This window comes from Dreissena polymorpha, chromosome 8, assembly GCF_020536995.1.
Source record: "Dreissena polymorpha isolate Duluth1 chromosome 8, UMN_Dpol_1.0, whole genome shotgun sequence".
In the NCBI taxonomy this organism is placed as follows: Eukaryota; Metazoa; Mollusca; class Bivalvia; order Myida; family Dreissenidae; genus Dreissena; species Dreissena polymorpha.
The window spans coordinates 22,041,063-22,054,072 of NC_068362.1; the positions used below are offsets into that span (position 1 = coordinate 22,041,063).

Below are 13,010 nucleotides of genomic sequence, written 5' to 3' on the forward strand. Positions count from 1 at the left end.
AAGAGTTTCCTTATCCGCTAATGAGGCCACGAATCATGGCGTTATTTTATAGGGTAACTTTTGACCAGACTGATCTACGCTGATCTACATCGGCGACGAACTCTTTGGTAATTACAATTTGCAATTGTTATGCTTCAAATCAAGGGGTTACAAGTCAGTTATTAGCTCTATTGGATGCACGTTACGTCTGCCTCCAATCGTGTAACATGAATTGCAACCGCTTTCTGTTAGATTGAAATAATCTTGATAGGAAGAACACATTTAAATTATGACATTGCTTGTTTCGAATAAAATACCCAGACGCACAACTCTTCTAGAAGATTGACGTTCAAAAATAAGCTGCGAATTTTTATTTTCCGACAGCCTATGACAAACATAATTGCAACTGTCAATGCGCATTTGATTAACTGCGTCGATTTAAGTAAACCAACATTATTTGGTATTGGAAATATTCTCATTTAAGAATTATTAAAATCCGTAAGAAACCACTAGCCCATGCAATACAGGCTAATACATATAGCACAAAAATAAACATAAAGGTAAAGGTTCGGCTTTACAGTCTGATTTTGATTGTGGAACATCGTCAGCCTACTTTTATACTAAACCCCTGATCACTGGGATACACGTCGCCCGTTAACACCCGGCGCAGTATGCAGCGACGACACATTCGCCTATTTCACTAACAGCTACATTTACATGATTATACATATAATTATAAAGATTGATTTAAAGCTTTAAAAGGTCGTTTTTATTTTTGGTCTTCAAGGGTATAAGCAGTGATTAAGAATTGAGATTTATATCAGACTACAATAACTACGTGAAATGTGCTGCAATAATTATTATTAATATACTCCTAAACTGTGTCATCTTGCCTTTACACTTTGTATCGCGTCCTGTCTCTGAGAATCATTACGATAATATACTTTTTGTACTACACGGTGAGGTATCGTAATCTTATCAACAAGTGGACATTGTGCTGATACTTGTATCTGTTTCACTACAACGATAATAAAATTACTGAGTAACGTTTGATCAACATCGTAAACAATTCTTAACAAACCAGTTAGACGCATTATATTTTAAAGTTCTTTACATCGTTAACTAAATAATGTATTTCTTGTTGGTAGTTTTGATTCGGATTTCTAGTAAAGGCTCACGTAATATGTACAGCTTTTTGGTGGTTTACCAAAAATTAAAAACTTCGGGTTTGCCTATACTTGAGTTGTGATTCAAGGTAATGCTTTATGTTGACTGCACACATGATTATATTGAATTGAATTTGCTTTTAACTCGAATACGAACCGTTTCACAAGGCTAAAACGACTGTCTGTATCAGTAATCATTCGGATCACAAAACATACTTTTTTTATCTAAGAATGCAATACTAATGTGCCATTAATATATGGCGTTATATAAGGTGTGCGAATACATGGATCAGGGAGCGGAGATATTATTCTAACTTATTTGCAGCACTCATGTACAATGCTTTAAGCAAACATTAATTGAAGAGATATTTGAACCATTGCTTACAGACATCTAACATACATCAGCCGGTCCCTATTATTGTTGAGAGACGTCAAATTGATTCGAAAATCTTAATTTTTTTACAATTCTAATTGCACATTCACGTATTTTATTAAAGTAATCATATGATGCCAATTTGTTTCCGCTTAACATTATATAATCAGTATTTATTCAAGAAGTTTATAACTCTTAAATCATCGTTTTATTCCATTTGGTACTCAATTGCTGTTGATAATATACGAAGTGCTCTAAATTAACACGTTCAGTTTAGTTTTTCATTCACTACTATTGAAGAAGTTATGTTGCATGCAATAAACACAATATATCATCACACGCTGACAGTGCCATCATTGTTTCAAGAGTTAGTTAAATACCTTTGAGAAATACTGTTTCTATCAAAACCAGGTTACGGTAGTAAATCTCTGCACATGAGTCCGTATTTCATTCCTCTTTGACGTCATGTGCACACAGGACTGATTAACGTATAATAAATCAATGCTTTAACATGTAAACTGATTTCTTTGCTGACTACAGCCCAATATAAGACAAGTGTTGTATTATATTAGCCAGAGGCTGTCGAATTCTCGTTAAGTACCGTTCCGTATTTGTAGATTGCTGAGGAGACGTCTTGAGTGGCAAATAGTCGACAGAAAAAGGAAATTAATCAGTTATTCGCTACAAAAATCGGTCTGAAACAAATCAGGATTATTTAGTTCTCGACTGAGTGTGAAGAAATAATCAATTGTTCAAGATATTATTCTGAAAGGTTAATGTTATGTTTCTTAATAATACAGTTGCAAGTGTTTTTAATTTGCAATGTGTTTTAAATTTGTAATGTGTTTTAAACTTCAGAGTTACTAACATTTTTGAAACAAAAGTAAGTACACATTTGATTTGATTGTATCATATATCGTTGCAAAATAATCATTTTAATACAAATAACGCATTGCTAAAAAAATTGGTTTGAACATCTCTATCAACAGTAAAAGTATTGATAACAAGAACATAAACACAACACAGGCCTTTACTGGGAAACAGCTATCCTTTATCTCTCTACGAATCATAAAAAGAAGTACATTTGCTATAAAAATTACATTTACCGCCTAGCGTTAATTTCGCAGGTAAAATATGTAAAAACAAACTTCGTATTTTCTTCGAACTGTTTGCAAGCTTGCTTAATCTGCCTTGTCATTCGATACAACAGCCGGTTTCTCCTGAACCAATCACAATCTTTCTTATCGGTTGACCACTCTGACAGTTGTTGTACAGCCCAATGGACACTATTTATTAACACAGTCAATAGCCCATTTGCTTGGTGTTCCTAATAAAATTGAATGGTTCAATCGCGGGAGTGTTCGAGATCGCATTCATTTCAGATATACGGCAAAGTTTTCACCCCACCAGTTTTTTTGTCAGACAATCTAAAACTTGACCAAAAAAAGAAGAAATGGATTAAATGCATACGGAAACAATATAATGAATGGCAAATGTGCTTGTCGTCGTTTTTTGTCGTGCCAGTAATACGGATTCCTTTAAGTGGTTATTTCATCTTAGGCTAAATGAGTCGTGTTAACAATCAGTCTACCAATACAGTTAAATTACTATGACAACCTATTATCAGTGAAAGAACAAAGAGGTTAATGTTCAGAGAGACAAATTTGTATTTACTGTACTGCTGATCTTTGATATCATCGCATAACAAGTCTCTAAAATAACACATATCAAACCGTTTTGCTTCTGTCTTTGGGAAAAGTTATTACCATCGAGTATGCAAAGTTGCAAAACCTGTATGGGTTCATTTATGATTTGTTTATGTTCAGGCTTTCAAATAAGAACACTTTTCGCCTAACATCAGAGGGCAATTAATCATAACATATTTTACTTTCTGTTAGTTTAAAGTATATATTTTATTTGGTCACCCATGGATATTGATATAACACAAAGCGCTGTATAAATGTGTATATTTTTCATTACACACACAATTCTTTTAAAGTAGATCTTTTGGACGCACATAACCAATTGCATCCTCTCATTTATTTAGCATAGCTACGCAGAAAAATATGCGTATAAATTATATATTTATTCGGGATAGATCATCATTAGAGTGCAATCAATTCGTCAAAAGTTTTTCAAATATCTTTGCGAAACACTCAAAACCAGTACAGACAGTACATTGAAACACACACGTTTGTACTTTTCTCGTGTTTGACGCTATGTTCAATATGAACTACATAATGAAACATTAATCAAACAAAACTACTCTTACACGTACACTTATTCCTTTTCTGACTTCCGCCCAATATTAGACGGATGTGATGTTATGTTAACCCGAGGCTGTCAAAATATCGTAGAGTACGTTTCCGTGATTGCATATTTGTAAATGATACCGCTTGATTGGCAAACAATCGACAGACTAAGGATCAATTATTCGCTAAAACATTATGTCTGAAATTAATCAAGATCGTTCTCGAGTGTCAAGAAATAATTGATTGGATTGGTAAAACGCAAAGATAATATACTTAGAACTAAACCGATATGTGTTAGTATCTCAATCACAGAGAGAGACACACGTCATTGTTTTTCAAGGTGTATTAAATCTGCAAGGTGTACTTGACATCAGAGTATCTCAAATTCTTGAAAAAAGTATTCGCAAATTTGACTTGTTTGTATTATAACGAGTTGCAAAGAAAACAAGTTTATTACCAGTTATGCAAAACAAATTTGCGATGAACATCTTTATAGACAGTTACAGTCACGGTAACGCTTACACGGATTCCAAATGGTTGTGCTTCTTGCGGCAGCTATACCTTTTCCGTGTACAAATGATGAAAACAATAAAGAACATTGCCTATACATTTTTTATTTTATTTTCTTGCCTTGATTTTAGTTTATCAACTCTATCAGTATTTAGATAAAGTTGCGTAGCATCAATTAAATACGATAACTGTGTAATTCGCACGAACGTCCAAAGGTCATATTAACGATCTAGCTGTTGCAATTAAAGCCCTGGATAAAGGAATATCGATAAGTGATAATGAAAAACTATGTATATTACTTTATGCAGACGACATTGTTCTTATCTCTGATAATGAGCAGGATCTACAATCTATGTTACATGTTTTAAATACATGGTGTTCTTTCAATTGTATGGTTGTGAATCATGATAAAAGTCACATAGTGCATTTTAGACCTAATTGTAGAAATAGAACAACAATCTCATTTACATGTGGTGACTACAATTTGCAAGTTGTGAACAAGTACATGTACCTTGGTATCCTATTGGATGAGCATCTAGATTTTGGTGCCACTGCTAAGTGTGTGGCACAAAGTGCTGGCAGAGCGCTTGGTCTTTTAATTGCTAAATGTAAATCAGCAGGCGGTTTGCCATATAAAGTATTTTCCAATATGATACGACTGTCTGGCCTATAATTTCATATGGTGCGGCCATTTGGGGCACTAAATCATTTTCGTGTATTAATGCAGTAGAAAGTCGAGCTATTCGATTCTTCCTTGGTACAGGCCGATACACACCTATAAATGCTTTGTATGGCGACACTGCCTGGCAACCACCACATGTTAAACAGTGGAAATCTATTGCACACCATTGGTATAGACTTGTTAATATGGACAGTGGTAGAATGAATCAAAAAGTATTTTTATTTTGTTCCGTCAAAAGTAGCAGAACTTGTAAGAATTGGCAGTTTGAATGTAAAACTCATTTTAATAATATCTGTTTGTTAAATCCATTGAATGACTGTAGAGACAGAAACCTGAGAGATTACTGTGAACAAGTGTTGTCCCACACCATGCATAAATATGTTAGCATATGGACAAATAATGTTAATGCTGAAGTTGGGCCATCTGGTAGGGGGCGTAATAAACTTAGAACGTATAGACAGTTTAAAGAAACATTTGCTGTAGAAACGTATGTTACATCTACACTACCCTTAAGACATAGATCTGCTCTTGCTAAGTTTAGATGTGGAACTGCTCCACTTAGATTAGAGACTGGAAGGTATGAGAATATTCCCGAAAATCTGCGTATCTGTCCCTTATGTTAGCTAGATATTGAAAATGAATCTCATGTTTTGTTTCACTGTGATGCCTACAACTGTGTTAGGATTGACCTTATCTCTAAAGCTAATGAGATAAACACATCTTTTAACTCGCTCTGTGATAATGATAAACTAGTGTTTGTACTTTCAAATGAAAACATGGTAAAAGTCAGTGCCAAGACCTGCCATATGATCTTAACGACACGAACACAACTCTTGTATAAATAGCATTTTAAGCCTTCTCTTAATTTTTAGCAAGACCTATGTTTTATCAGATTTTAGAGATGCTCACATATAAATTTGTAAATTATCTGTTGATGAGTTCAATTAAAAAAATCCTATATATAATATGTGTGTGTGTGTATATATATATATATATATATATATATATATATATATATATATATATATATATATATATATATATATATATATATATATATATGTAATCTCTCATTCTGTTTTAAATTTGTCAACTGGAGCTCATAACCTTAGTATCTGGGTGTCTAGTTGATTTTATAGTGTATATATATATATATAAATGTTATCTCTCATGCTGTTTAGAAACTGCATGTGTTTTAATTTGTCAACTGGAGCTCATAACCTATCTGGTTGTTAAGTTGATTTTATTTTATGCTATGCTTATGTTTTTTTAGTTAATTTTTATTATTTTTCTATTTCTCTATGTATAAAGTATTAAATACCTATGTTTTAGATAGAGAGCTGTCTCTTATAACTCTGTACTGAGTGGCAATACACTTGTAATCTATGAATTACTTGTATGTGTATATAGCTGTCAAATATGTGTATTGAAGAGACGTTAATAAACTATTAAAACTTAAAACTACCAGCGCACTTATTCTGCCTTATAACTACGAAATCGGGTTAATTTCAAAGCAATCATAGTCTTCTTATCGGTTGACCACCCTCGTAGTTATTAAAGAGCCCATAAAATACACGTTATACAGTCAATAGCCAAACCATGGGCTTAATGTTCCTGGTAAGATTTATGTATATTCTTATGGCATAATCGCGGAAGTGTTCTAAAAATGAGATAAATTTCAGATATATAGACGCATGTTCCATCGCACCTTTTATTTTTAAAGACAACCTGTAACGTGTCCAAAGTAAAGAAATGGATGTTTTCAGCCGGGCGAAATTATCAAGAATGTTTTAAATTAATAAAATAGAAAGAAACATGCTAAAACTCACTCATCGCCCAATTGACATTCCAAACGGTTGACGATGACAAATGCATTTGATTGTAATCTTTCCGTTGATGTTTGCAAACTGCACGATCAGACCTCATAAACACTCAAAAGAATAACTATGTAAGAAGCATTTCACCAATGTTTACAATCGTTGTCGAATCACATGTATTATATTATTGCGCATAAAATAGTACGCTTACAGACTTACAGAAAGATCGATACGTAACTCCGTTTAATTCATCACGGTATACTATTCTATTGATGATATATAATAATACATCGCTTTAACAATCTTAAAGTAGAAATAATTCTTTTTAACGGAGTTTTTAATAACGAAAGTGAAAACAACGGAAGTTGGATGGATATGCTGTGAGATGCACTTCGGCTCCAGAAAAAACAATACATATAAACTAAAAAGACGTGTGGGGGATAATTTTCAGCTGGAAAATATTTGAAATAGGGTAAGTGATGATATCTCTACGTGGTCATTTCTGTTATTTAGTGCGATCTCTTGCTGATTAATGTTAATAGTTGTTTTACTAGTTGCCACCCAACTGTCAAAATAAGTTTGTGTTTTCTCAGGTATGTGTATACACATACCCGGTTTTCTCACCATTGCACGTGGTTTCGACCGATTTGTTTTGCACGTTTTTCTACGGAGCACAGTGATGGCCACGCTTTCAAAATGGGTAGAAGGAATCGAAATATAAAATCAATCGCTTTGCCAATTTCTTTATATTCCTTTACAATTTTATATGTCGTCTGCAATCTATTTCAATTTGAGATGGTTTAAAATTTGCAATTTGGTTGAGAGGTAAATAACAAAATTGTAAAGCCTTTGAAATAGAATTGTGACTATTATTATCCACCAGACCTGGATTTTAAAAAAAGTAGTTACGTTTTAGTTATTTTTAGAACTTTGTTTAGGAAATCTATCCAAAAAAGGCAGTTGAATAAAAACTCATTTGTTGTTTTATGACAATAATTTTCTGTGAAATGTTGCTAACTAGACCTTGTATATGTATATAGCTTTGTATTTATTCAACTTAAGGTAGTGCATATCCTTCCTAACTTTAGATTGTGATTTAGTGTAAAAATGTATTGGTTTTAAACCAAAATATGAATAAAGCACACAAATATTGAATGTCAAAAATGTGTTTATGTTATTCTATCCGTCTTAAGCTTTAAAATGATATATAGTTTGACCATATTGTACCACATTGAATGAAGAAAAAACAAAGCAAAGTTTTAATGAATTTTATCCCCCCCCATGAACCTTAATTGATGGTTGTAGTTGGTTCTAGTGCCACTAATGAAGAAAGTATGTATACATTATCGGATTCCATTTATGGTTATTACACATTTGGTTAAATGAGTCCTGGTAACAATCAGTCTGCCAAAACAACTGAATCACCATGCTAGCGTTTTATCAGTGGAAGAACAAAGTGCTTGATGTGCGTAATCAGTAAGGCAAATTACTAACAACTATTTTGCTGACCATGGATATCATAGCATGACAATCCTCAACAATCCAACCATATAAACTCCGGTGTTTTTCTCTTCTTGTAATTAATTATCTCTTCGTTTAATATGGATAATGCACTTCGAGTAAAACCTGTATGAATTCGAATTTTATAAGTTTACATTCAGGGTTTTGTCATTTTTTAGGAAGTTAGCACACGGTTATATCACGTGGTTACCGAATACGAAGACCAAACACATGATCAATTTGAATATTGCATGACAAAGGAATGTGCCGCCTCAGTTTCTGTAAATGATAGTAATCTATTACAAATGAAAACTTCCCTTTAATAATTTTCTGTACAAAAGTTACTTTTCGGAACGCTTTAAACGTAATTAAAAGACATCATAATATTAACTTAACAGTTTTAACCTTTTTATTTTAGCTCGATGGCACCAAAAGCATAAGTTTTATTAAACGATCTCGAGTCTGTTTTTAGGTAGAACCAATACTGGGTGTCTACATAGAAAATCAAAAGAACGCTTACGCAGTGAAGATTGAACCCCGTTTCCTCCCGGTCGCTAGTCAACAACAATACACTACGCCACGGTGAACACAATAGCAAAATATCGACAATGATTATAAACATATAGATATTCCTCATCAATACAAACTTGCAATTCTATTATATTTTGTATGAATCACTTTATTTTCATGCTTTTGAACAATGTGTTAAGAACTTAAGAGCAATATGTCAATGTTGTTTTGGATAATATTACAGTTTTGTAAGTCATTCCCAACAAATGCAAGTACCACAGCCGTTTCGGCGTATAATAAATTCGTTTAAATTATTTGAACATACATGCCTTCAAACTATTTTCGGCTGGTTTATATATAAATATTCTATCAAAGCAAAAGAGTGCTCTATACAGTATTTTGTACTGCCTGCTTCTGTTTCTGACTCCTGTGAAAGTTTAGTTAATGGTAAACCTTGTCAATAATTTCAAACTTTAAATGTTGGATATGTATAACTTTACATATCTTTATATATATATATATATATATATATATATATATATATATATATATATATATATATATATATATAAATTTATTAAACCACACACACCATATCCAGAAAGGTTATTGCCAATATCTTCCATATTATTCAAAGATCCCAACATGTGCTAACATTTAATGTGCTTTGTTTGCTCTTATCATTTAACCTCATTATTCTCTTAGTTTGACACACAACTTTAAATCTTTACTTTAATTGTTTAACCGAAGACCTGATTTGTGAACGTGAAACAACAATTCAATATGTTTATACTTCCGTTTTCCTGAAGATTCAATCTTATCAGATATATGTTTATACTATGCCTATTGAGTATATATTTTACAAGTGTAAGTAATTATTTAATAATAATAATAACTATAGTGTAGTATATCATTCTAACGTATATGAAGCACTTTAAAAAAAATCTATACTCTAACGTGCATTTCAAATATGGAAAGAAGACTGCTCCTAAATATTTTGACCAGCCTTCTCATATGATGAGCCGCATCATATTGATTGGACAATCTTGCATAAATCTACTAGTTGCATATTCATGTACTTTTATATAAAGGTGTTTATGCCTCTTAAATGCTAACTAAGTACTCGCTTAACATAAGATAGAAGTTATTTCCAAACTAATAACTCTTACATCACGTTTTTTTTTAATTTGGTCATCAAATTCCTGTTGAAAGTTTGAGAAGCGCTTTTAAAGTTTTATTCAAATCCATTCAAATCTATTGAAGTAGCTCTCTTGCTTGCCATAAACACGGTCATTCTCATATTTATTTAATAAAGCTATGAAACAAACATACATACAACAATCTATATTTATTCGAAATAAAAATGAAAGTGCAACCAAAGCTTCGATAGTGTGTTACATATCATAGAGGAACAATATATGTGTCAACACAAGTAAAGACATATACATTGTTTCACGGACGTCTGTACTTCTCGCCAGTTTGATACCAAGTGCAATAATGACTGAATTAAGGTTCATAAGTGAAACAAAACATGTTGTGCATGTACACTGTTTCATTGCTTTCTTAAGGCCAATATTAGACGATTGTCATAATATATAACGTGAGGCTGTCAAACTATGCTAGATATTGTGTTCTTGTTTGTAGTTTGCTAAAGGAGACGGCAAGAGTGGAACAAAGTTTACATATCTAGGTAATCAATCCGTCATTCGCTACAATAACACGTCGCGACTGAGTACCACGAAAAAAACAATATAATTTGTAAAACGTACAGATGTTATACTGAAAGCTAAACGAACAAGTGCTTAGTATTTTCATGATATAGTGACTAACATCGTAGTTTTGAAAGGTGTTTTAAATGTGTAAGTTGTTTTAAACAACAGAGTAACTCGATTCTTGTATCAAAGAAATAAAACATGCCATTGATTTGTTTTATATAGATTTCCAAAGGAAATAAATTTATTACCTATAACGTATACCGTACCAAGTTGCGTTTAACATCTTGATGTAAAATAATAATATTGATGACGCGTAAATGCACACAACATAGCGCTGTTTCTTGGTAGCGGCTCCACTTTATCTGTCTAAGAATTATAAAACCTAGTACACTCGCTATAAAAATGGCTTTAATTTCCTGTCTACTTTGTATTTAAGTTACGCAATTAATAGTTTGTCATCAATATGGTAAGAATACATCGTAATACGGTCGAACGTCATTGGCTGGGTGTTCCTTATAATATTAATGTATATTTAATTAGCACAATCGCGAAGGTTTTCAACAATCGTGATTTATTTCGGACAGATAGACACAGAAAACTCCTGACGATTTTTATTAATCCGCAAACTTTACCAAATGAAAGAAATTGATTGTATGTATGCGGAAGAAATAATCACGAATGTTATGTCTAATTAATTGGTCGTTCTCGTGCAACTAATTTTGAGATGTTCAAATTATTGGATTCCTTTTATGGTATTACACATTTAGCTTAATGAGTCCTGTTAACAATCAGTCTGCCAATACATCTCAATCACCATGCCAACGTTTAATCAGTGGAAGAACAAAGTGCTTGATGTACGTTATCAGGGAGGCAAATTACCATTGACTCGTCTGGTGATTATTGATATCGAAACATTGCAATTTTCAGCAAAATTTATATTTCAAATAATGGTTTTCTTTATTAATGAAAGAAAATTATTCGTTAACCAGCGTGTTATGAAACAAAATCGAAATTGATCAGTTCATGTTCACGTTTTGTGATCGGCACATATGGCTATTTTAAAAGGTGTGGGGATGTTGGCATAATACCAAATGTGAGCAATAAGTGCAGGAAATTGCAGAAAATATTCTGTGCACAAGTAACTTCACAACTCCCTTGGAGAACGCAATTTAAGAGTATCGAAACATGTATTAAATAGTTTTAACCTACTTATTTGATCTCGAATGCATCTAACGCCTAGGCGTATAGAAACCCTCTAGAGTTCATATTTTTGGGTAGAACTAGTACTTGCTGTCTCTGGAGGAAATCTTAAGAACGTTTTCAAATTGGAGATCGATCCCGTGACCTTCTGGTCGATAGGCGGACAATATCCACTTCGCCAGAGCGGTCCCAAAAATAAAATATAAAATATGTACTATACGATTTGAAATAAATAAATATATAATTTGATTTTGTTCTATTCACTTTCTTCTTCTGTCGTAAATTACAGTGTAACAAATAAACAGCATTTGATGGAATACTTTGGATAATTAAAATGTTGTAAGTCATTCCAAACATCATTTAGTAATATTACGGTATCTCGGCTAAGTATCGTTTCGTCTTAAAGTGTTCCTGTATGGCTGTTACAAACATTTCCGTTTTGTTTTTATACACATATACTATATTAGCAAAACAGTTCTTCTGTATTGTTCTTTACTGTCTGCATGTGTGTTTGCTTCTTGGTGAATTCGTTAGTTTAAGGTAAACCATAAACAACAAATTTCAAATAATTTTGCATGTACACGTTTAATTCTGCAAAATTCGTTTCAGTTAAGGCATTGGCAAGTTGCATGTAGTTTGTATAAAACGAATAATTTAATACTTCAGATAAGTTTTTGTGTGTATAGGACACACATAAAACATGTTATCATTTTGGATACAACAATTATGTATTGATGAATATACACATTTATTAGACCACATACTGTATATCCAGGAAGGATATTGATAATTGCTTCCCCATTCTTTGCAGATCCTAACATTTGACTTATACTTTTGCGTCACATAATGACGCATGACCGCGTTATTCTCTGAACATTAGTTGGCATTATAACATTAATCGTTACTATGACCGTTAAGCTCCAGCCTTGTTTGTGAAATTGTCAAGGCGCCTAAATAATATATAGCCTGGCTATATCCTGGAGAATATACCGTATCAGATATATGCTCCCTAAAATGCCGATATATTGTATATTATATGTGTTTATAAATGTTCAGCATTTTTAAAGTAAATTGTTATATATGTTATTGTGCTCACAAAATCACAAAATAAACAAAACGCAAATAAAAAACATACTAATATCATAGGCAATTTTTAGAAGGTTAATAGTTTACGGAAAGACATCACGGAACTGCTTGACTGTTGGAGTAAGTGCAGTTTATGTTGCACATATCAGCAGTACTGTTTTCAAGAATAAATTATACCGCAATTCAAATAACACACATTCAATAAACAATGACAAATCCT

The 13,010-nt window shown here is 32.6% G+C and overlaps 1 protein-coding gene across 1 annotated transcript in view; it reads right to left on the minus strand.

Annotated features, from left to right (window-relative positions):
* Positions 1 to 13,010, minus strand: part of LOC127840828 (neo-calmodulin-like) — a 64,954-nt gene that overhangs the window by 12,780 nt on the left and 39,164 nt on the right. The window lies entirely within an intron of this gene.